A 6,941-nucleotide genomic window follows, 5' to 3' on the forward strand; every position below is an offset into this window, starting at 1 on the left:
CCTGAGCTGAAGCGTGCAGCGCGTGCAACGGGGCTGCCGTAGCTTTAGCGTCAGAGGAAGACGTTCGACTCAAAGAGTCACTAATACTAAGTTCCTTTTCTGAAGGAACTTACAGCCCAAGACCAGGGCTCCAAGTTAATACTTAAACTTTTATGCTTCAAAACCAGAAGGGTTTTATGTACTATTGTTGCGGCCAAGCAGCCTAGGGGTAAATGTATCTGTTTAACTATCTAGGATAGTTAGACCTATTCAAATGCATAACGTGTGGCTTTCAGCCAACGTATTGAGAGGCCTTGGTAACTCCCCAACATACGTACTGAGAGTTTGTTAACTCTCCAGATACTTCGACCCCTGTGTGTTCCACGTAATGTAACCCCGTTACACTCTCCCCCACTAAGATGAATACATTCCATTCTCGAAACGTTCCTCAGCGAGGTAACACGTCTTGTTAAGACGGCGAAGGTTACTACACCTCACATCAGCGTTGTACAGCTCCGCGAGCTCACAACCGCCTACCCATCCCACCTTCTCGTCGTCGGCCGACGGCCCAATGTTTCAAGCGCACCGCGCATCTTGTTCTCAAGCGGTCTCAGACCTACGCTCGCGCTCCGCGCCTACTCCAAGAGCTGCGAACCGCTTAGAGATATGCTCTCGACTCATCCGCGTCGTCGACAACAGCTCAGCGGTTGAACACTCGCTTTACAAGCGATAGGTCGGTGGTTCGATCCCACCAGGGCGTCGCCCTCTCGTTCCATGAACGATTGCCCACGCTTGGACAAGCTTAAGGGCAACACCGTTTTAGCTCAGTGGTCGAGCTTCGGCTTTGGAAGCCACAGGTCGGTGGTTCGATTCCACCCGGGCGCAGCCCTCTCATATCATTAGTAGTCCGTACTCGGACAAACTTACGGGCATCGCCCTTATAACTCAATGGTAGAGCTCCGGCCTGGAAAGCCAAAGGCCAGTAGTTCGATCCCCGCCTTGGACACCACTTTCGCTGTTACGGCGCATCCACATCTGGATCATGCTCATCGAGCAGGTTGTGTCAAAACGACTATGCGTTTCAGAACGCTTGTGCCTGAACCTTGTTCAGCACAACACGAAGCACCTACTTCCTTCGGACGATGTCCTTAACGCCACGAGGTCTCTCCACCTCCTGCTCCCGTTGCGAGCACCGCTCATACGTAGGAGCTGGCTGCTGCAGCCACTGGTCAGAGCCTGAGCTCAACTACTGACCTGTTCGCTCCCCACTCTAGTGAGAGGCGCCCAGCGCCTGGTGACGCTGTCGCACGCCATTGTGGCGCTACGGCACATGATGTGCCCGGTCGTAAGCGTCCACGACGTCAGGGCAATCTTGCTGGAGAATAACCGCAAACTCCCAGGCTTTCTGTGAGTGAGGGTAACCCCTCTGTTTCACAACGTACTGGGTACAACCCTGGCGTCTACGCCGCGCCACAAGGCGTTCCACGGGATCGCGGAGCTCACCTTGCTCATCGAGCAGAGCGGGAGGAGGCCTTGCCTCAGCTGAATTCTCGCGGGGAGAGTAAGCACTTATCGGAACGGCGTCTGCGTCAATACGACGCCGGCGTCCACGACGCGAGCACTCACTGTCATCATCCATCGGTCTATATCGAAGCGATAATCCACCTTGTGGATAGGTTAGAGCCACCACTGTTGACGCACACTCAGGCCTCGGACCTTGAGCGTCCAGTCGCTCGGCTAAACGTTCAGCTGACCTTGCTCCTGCATCTCGAGCCCTTCGCTCCGCGACCTGCGGCTCTGCCACATGCTGTTGATCAGACTGATGTGGGTCCACCACTTGCTGTTGTTCAGCCTCCCGTGGCTCTGTTACGTGCTGACCTGCCGCTGTCCGTGGCCCAGCCACCGTTGGCGCGCTTGCGCTCACCTGAGCAGGGTCTTGATATAGTTTAAGCAAGCCAACAAAGAAGACCGGATGCGTGCGCATCTTCTTCGGAAGGTTGAGCGTAACGTTAGGCCCTTCTTGGTCACGACCTTGAACGGTCCTATGAACCTAGGTTCTAGCTTCGTCTTGAAGACTGCAGACACTGCATGAGTAGGTAGGTTTTTAGCATTTAGTCAAAACTTGATCACCGACCTCAAACCTTTCAACATTGCTTCTGCCCTTGGCTTCTGCATGTCCCTTCTGCGTGTCTTGGCTTTCAGTCATAGCGTCGCGTACTTAAAGCATTACGCTCAGTTAAAAAAAAAGTCGTTGACTTGCTTGCGAGCCGCAACAGGGCTGACATCAGCTAGTTGCTCGGCTATCCCTCCCCCATTAGGCCCTGAGCCACTGCGTGGCGGCGTCAGTGGGACGCGATGGTTCACCATGCCGTTCAAATATAACAGAGTGTAGCCTGTCGAGGCGTGCACTGCATTTGTTAATGCGAACTCAACGAGTGGCAGCATATGGCTCCAGCGTTTTGGCGCCTCAGCGCATACGCTTCGGAGGATATCCTCCACAACACGATTCACTCGTGCGGATTGACTGTCGGTCTGCGGATGGTTCGCTGTGAACATGTCCAAACGAGTGCCGAGCACTCTGAAGAGGGACGTCCAGAACTTCGCGGTGAAGCGCGGGTCTCGATCCGAGCCAATTGCCTCAGGCAAGCCATGTTGGCGAAAGACTAAAAACACCAAAGCTGTACCTTCACCATCCATGGTATCCAGCACCGCCGCTAAATGAGCCATCTTGCTCAATCGGTCTACAAAGACCACAATAACCGTATTTTCCGACGTATCCTTGCGAAGGCCAAACACAAAGTCCATACTCATGGACTGCCAACATCCCTTAGGGACAGGCAAACCCGCCAATGGCGCTGCCGTGCTCAACGCGGACTTTGTCCGTTAACACGTCTCACACATGCGTACATAGGTGCCAACCCACTTATACATCTTGGGCCACCAGTACATCGAGCTCACCGAGCCATAGGTCTTCTCCCGACCTAAGTGTCCGCCCACGGGCGTATCATGAACCTCATAGAGGATTCGATACGTTAGATCCTCATCATTAAGAACAACTACAAGAGGGTTATCTTCAGCGTCGGTGCTGTAGTACAGCAGGCCGTCATCGAGCGAGTATCGATGCAGCTTCGCGCGTAAGCGCCCAGACAACTCCTTGTATGAATCTTTAAACGCTTCGCTCCCAAGAGCCCGTAGCAGCGCTACGCACATGTCGTCCTGTGCATACGCTCTGCGTTTTAAGTCAGGCACTGACGACATCACTGTCGTGACATGAGCTAACTCGTAGTCCGGCCTGCGCGAGAGCGCATCGGCCACTACATTAAGCCACCCCGGCTTGTGCTTCACCTCGAAGTTGTTCTCGGCAAAGAAGGAAAGCCACCTTGTCATTCTCTGAGAGAGATGAGGCGACTGTGTCACAGTGCGTAGCGACGCATGATCAGTAAAGTTCACAAAAGACTTAGAGCCTAGCATGTGTACCCTGAATTTGACTAGAGCATACTTCTTTGCAAGTAGGTCTTTGTCATGAACTAGATAATACTTCTCTGCAGCATTGAGCTGGCGAGAGTCAAACGCAAACACGCGTTCACGCCCTTCGGCGTCTGCTTGTAGTAAAGCACAACCGATTGCAAAATCGGAGGCGTCACAGACGACGCTAAGCGGACGATCCGGGTCCGGTAGCGCAAGGATCGGAGCCGGGACGAGGCTCTCCTCTACAGCTGCAAAGGCTCCGTCGTGCTCGACGTCCCAGCACCATGGTGCGTCCTTCTTAAGGAGATCTGATAATGACCGAGCAATCTCCGCGTAGTTCGCGCTGTACTTGTGCAAGTAATTGACTCAGCCTAGCCACTTGCGTAAGTCTTTTTGGTTCTTGGGAACCGGCCAGTCCACGATGGCCTTGACTTTGGTAGGATCTTCCCGTAAGCCACGCTTCCCCATGAAGCACTCAAGGGAAGGTATTTCCTTCGCGCCAAAGACGCACTTATCCAAGTTGGCATACAGCTTATTAGTGCACATGCACTCGAGCACCGCTAGCAAGTGGTCAATGTGGCTCTCCACGTCTGACTTTCCGTGCTCAGCACGACTATGGACGAATATATCGTCAAAGTACGTTTGAGCGTACGCCCGGTGGGGCCTAAACAGCTGCGTCACAAGACGATTGAACGTTGATGGTGCGTACAACAGCCCCTAGGGCATGACCAAACACTCCCAGAGCATACCGCTCGTAGTACTCACCGCTGTCAGCGGAATGTCGCTCACTCTCATGAGGAGTTGGTAGTAACCATCGACCAAGTCGAGCGCGCTGAACAACATACTGCCTACCATGTTGTTCTGCAGAACATCCTTGCGAGGAATCGGCGTTTGCGCCGGGATGGTGGCCGCATTTAGCATGTTAAAAGCATGACTTGCCGTTCGGCTATCTGAAAAGAACGTGGGTGTCGAGTGCGGAGACTTACTCTCACGCACCATCGCTGCCTCGTGCTTCGCACGGAAAAATGCGCCAATGATGTCACACAGAGCTTTTGGCAAAGGCCATTGCCTTGTTACGCAGATTTTGGTTCCAGGAACCAGGTCAATTTCATGACACACGCCTCGATTCGGAGGCAGACCGATCGGTGGGTCTTTCGAGACAACGTCTCCATATTTCTTCACCACGGGGTAGAAGGGATCCGAAGGATATTTTAGGATCCCCGATCCACTTCTTGCGCTCAGAGCCTTCTTGATGTCCACTAGGACCGCGTCGTCCAGGACGGATGAGGAGTTCAACTCCTCCTCAGGTCCCAGCAGGACCACCTCGGCTAGATCGCCTGACTTCAAGGCTTCGCCAAACTCGGTGATGGACATCGCGTCCAGCTCTAGCAGAGCATCTACAACGGACAGAGTGTCAAGGCTGATGTCACCTTTGACATCCCCGGTCACTCCATTGCCGAGTGTGTACAACGGCTCACAGCAATCACGCGGAGCCTCACCGCCCGTCACTTTGGGCACCTCGTCCGACGTCGAAGACGTCACAGACGCCCTGCATCTTCTTCTCCTCCCCCTCCGCGACCGAGGCCGGCCGGAAGAGGGCGGCGTGGCGACATCTCCATCAACACCACCGGATGCAGCAGCACTATCACTCCTCGAAGAGGATACAGTGTCGCGCAAGGCACTCGGCTGAGACACAGAAGTCCTTGACCCTCACACAGTCTACTCAGTCACTTCACCTGCATCTCCTGGGCCGCTCCCATGATGCCTCGACTCGCAGTCGACCGCGACCCTCGGGCCACGCAGCGGTAGATCATCACCAGATCCATACCACACAGTGGATTACGCGCCACTCCGCGTTCGTCATCACCAGGACCCAGCAGTTGGTCATTGACCTGACCTGCACCGCTTAGTGGATAACGTGCCACACCACGTACGCCCTCAGGGCAAACAGCAACCTCGTTGCTAACACTTTCTGACATCCCAATGTCCAGCACTACGGCCGCCTCGGCGTCGTACTCGCGCCAAAAACGCTTCGGCTTCCTAGCAGAGGTGGGTTCATGACTCACCAAAGCTCCACTAGAAGCAGGGTGCGACGCACCCAGCGTTTCGACTTCCGGTCGATCCATGGCTCATGGCGTTCCAGCCATGCCATGCCAAGGATGAGGTCATACCTCGCATCGAGGTCTAAGCCCAAACGGCGTTCCACGCTATCGAAGTTCTCAAACTTCACTCCAAGGTCGACAGAGATCTTCGACACAGCTACCAGTGTCCCCGTCGCGAGACGGACAGAGATCGTATCTCTCGTTGGAACTTCCATTGCCTCAGCATACAGCTGACTCCCTTCCAGGGTGGAGCGACGGGCGTGGTTGCCCGAGCCTCCCGAGTAAATTAAGACTCTCCATGGCGTTGCAAAGCCCTTCACGTTCGCCTGAACGACCAGCAAGCCCGACTTGCATACACTCTTCTCGTAAGGGAGCTCAGCTCTCGTCGGGGCTGAGCCCCGTTGCCCTCTACCTCCTCGAGGCACAAATAAACTCAGTTCTTCCCCAGTAAGCCGCCCCGCGCCTACTGTGAGTTACCGTTTTCCGGTGATGACCTGACGGGTTGGCTTCCCGGAGCCTCGCGCTTCTTGCGCAGAGGGAAATAGGCCCTCAAGTGCTTAGTGTCATTGCACACAAAGCATTGGTGGATGCCGGCGCGCTGCTCCGCAGCAAGAAGCCCCGCTTCTTCGTCTTCAGCAGGGCATGGGAAAAGTAGTATAATACTAATATTACGGGTATGATATTTACGGAATAACTTACTATTGATTTTGCCAAGATAAATAGAATACAAAACTGTACACACTGATACTATATTTTCCACGCTTCCAACCATTTCCAGGAGCGCTGACAACCAACCGTTCTCTACTGCCTTGCAAATACACTCTGCGCGCTTTGATCCACACACTCCCCACTTCTCAACTTCCTATCTAATGAACAAGCCACCGCGCTTAGCCACGCTACCCACGATGACCTCCCGTCAACGCTGCGCATTCTACTTCAAGGACTTCGGCGAAGGTCGCTTTGAGTGTAAATACTGTGGGCTTCCTCGGAAGCATACGCCCGGCACGGGGTACAGCAACCTCCTCAGCCATCTTAATAGCAAGTACGCTGGGTATGCTGCTGAGTTTGCAGAACTTCATGCCACGCAGACGCCAGCACTTACCACGTTTGGTTTTCGTCAAAGAGGCGTTACGGCAAGCCTATGGTGTGAGTGGGGACATTGCGGTCGTATTAAGTGTCGGTAGAGACTACTAGACGGCGAGGGAGATCTAATCAGAAATGGATCCATACTGGTCGTCTGCGAGTACTTGTGCGCTTGATGGTGCGTGAAGCAGGTAGTGAGGATGCGTGGCAGGTTGTGGTTGCGTGGTATATGATGTAGAGGTGTTGGTTGTGCATGTAGGAGCGTGCGCAAGTTTTTTGTTTGTTTTGCGTGGTTGTTGGATTAGGACC

At 54.1% G+C, this 6,941-nt stretch overlaps 2 pseudogenes across 2 annotated transcripts; both read left to right on the forward strand.

Annotated features, from left to right (window-relative positions):
* Positions 1-793: 793 nt before the first annotated feature.
* PITG_30237 lies at positions 794-864 on the forward strand (annotated as a pseudogene). Its single transcript has one exon. The product of its transcript is annotated as a tRNA-OTHER (tRNA).
* Positions 865-913: 49 nt separating this feature from the next.
* On the forward strand, positions 914-985 carry PITG_30238 (annotated as a pseudogene). The gene has a single exon. The product of its transcript is annotated as a tRNA-OTHER (tRNA).
* Positions 986-6,941: the final 5,956 nt, after the last annotated feature.

The sequence above is a fragment of the Phytophthora infestans genome, genomic scaffold (genome assembly GCF_000142945.1).
Source record: "Phytophthora infestans T30-4 supercont1.88 genomic scaffold, whole genome shotgun sequence".
NCBI classification, from domain to species: domain Eukaryota; phylum Oomycota; class Peronosporomycetes; order Peronosporales; family Peronosporaceae; genus Phytophthora; species Phytophthora infestans.